Genomic DNA, 2,355 nt, shown 5'->3' with positions numbered 1-2,355 from the left:
CACATGTGAAAAATCAGCACATTTTGTCAAACACAGACAATTTAACACGAAAAAAAGTAATTTGTATGCCAAAAAGTAAGTTTTTCTACTTTATTTCAATTTCTAATAGCATTATCTGCTTTGCAGTTAAACTCATCAAACTTAAATTATGTTATTTGTATGTCTATGGGGATATATTCTGTGTAGGTCTTTAGTGCTAATGTTTTAGCCGTTGGCTGTAATGTTAGCTAGTTCATGGCTATAGGAGTCTGGGTCAGTTGTAACAGCAACAGTCTGGGTTAGTTGTAACAATAATGCAGATGTTACAACTTACCACACTATTACTTTAACTTATATTAAACAAGTTGGGGCAACGACATCAGCAGAGAGAGGTTCACTGGTCGCTTTTGTATATGCGGTTAATGCCATTGGCAACACAATTCCTCCACTGTTTGTGTTCCCACACATACATTATGCAGACCACTGTGTCAGAGATGGACCAGTAGGAAGTACTGGTAGTGGAAATAAATCAGGATGGGTGCAAGAAACAGATTTCCTCATCTTTCTGAAGCACTTTGCAAACCACACCAAGGTAAGCCAGTTTAGAGGGCCTCAGCCCCCAGCCACAATGCCAGGGTTAGTGCTCTAAAATTAATATTAATGGAATATACTTCTTTCAAATGTAGTCAGCTCTTTCCACATTTGCAATTTCAGTAGAATGTCAACTTCAAAAACAGCTTAAATAGCTGATGACATATTGCAGTGTCTAAAAATAATTCATAATAAATAATCACAGATTTAAATATAATAAACAGCTTTAAGGTGGAAACTTTAGTCTCAATCATTTTGACCAGAGTTTTCCAAAGTAAAGAACAACTTGTGAGGAGAGCACAGCTTTTTTTCAATCTCTTAAACACATGGAGGTCAACCAAATCATTAAGCACTTAAAGTACCATTATTCAATAAACAACGTGGAAGATCTCACTGCCAAGAAGCAAAATGGTAAGAGAGTTTTTTTAAATTCATACAAACCCTCCCTTCATTCTGCAGATTCAGCACAGAGCATCATCATCTCTCCTAAATCCAAGAGTGGGGAGCAGATTTGTAGTCTGTGACGCCAATGCAGTTTCAGCTATCTTGTTTAGGCCATGATTTGAATCCCATCAAACACTACTATTCATATTAGCTAGTACGTTCTTAAGAAAAACCACAGATATTTTTAAGTGTGCTGCTGGAAAGCACACAGTATCCATGAAATGCATGTCAACTTATTTGGTAAAACATTTCCGGCTAACCTCACCGTCTGCCCATTTACTCACCTGATTCTTCCTGCTCTTCTACAATCGCTCTGCCCTCTCTCTCCATCCTCCTCACGCCCTCGTTCCACTGATAATAGCACAAACACTGCATTCAACTACAAAAAGCATAATACTATAATCTGATGATCATTATTGCAATAGCAGTTGGGGATCCATTTTTGATATCAGTATAAAACAGCTTAGTTATGTAAAATTATCATTAACTGTGGCCAAAACAGAAGCTACAGCTGTACATGTCTCACCTGTTTCTTTCTCTCCCTCTGTGTCCTCCTCTCTCAGACCTTGTGCGGTCACCCAAGAGTTAAAAGTAACAGTGAAACAGAATTTACAAACTAATAAAAGGCACAAATTGATCCATACCAATTTCTAGCAGTATTCAAACTGAATACAGGCTGCTGCTGGATGTCGACAGGTAGCATCCTTTTAACTTACTGTCACCTGGAACTGGAGCTGTGCTGTTAATAAACACTGAAACCCAATTTAAACAGAATAGGAATAGAAATCTTTAACAAACTGAATCAATAAAGTAGCTCTTTTTCTGGCATCTGGCGATATGCCAGCCAACTATTACTATAGTTACTTTTAGGGGTGCTGTGATTAAATTTAAGGATGTTTTTTTTTTAATGGGACCACTAAAAAGGGTCTGAGCTCACCTATGGCTGTGTTGCATTGGCTGCTTAAGAATGATATACAACAAGAGGTATCATAACAGATAGAAAAACTCCTGCAACAGATGAGTTGTACTTTTTCCCTCTGTATTACCTTCTTAAAGATGTAAAGAAGGAATAGTGCCTGTACAATATTTAACATTAGGAGAAGTTAGAGAAAATATCTGACTCAGGCTGGTTACCACTTATATACTGGGGAGGCAGGTAAATGTAAACAAGTTGTAATAAAACCAAATCCGACATGATATCAGGACATTTATGTCCACTAGAGGGGGCTGTGTGCTGTATTTGTTTCAGCCCAAACACTGCCGGTGCAGTGGTTGAGTGTTTGTCCATACCTATTTGAGTAAAAAAAAAGTTGAATATTTGAGCTTTATATTTTTTTTCCA

Source organism: Haplochromis burtoni, unplaced genomic scaffold (assembly GCF_018398535.1).
Source record: "Haplochromis burtoni strain Fernald_Lab_line unplaced genomic scaffold, NCSU_Asbu1 Contig_1363, whole genome shotgun sequence".
Taxonomy (NCBI): Eukaryota; Metazoa; Chordata; class Actinopteri; order Cichliformes; family Cichlidae; genus Haplochromis; species Haplochromis burtoni.
Note: the sequence above shows the minus strand (reverse complement) of the source record.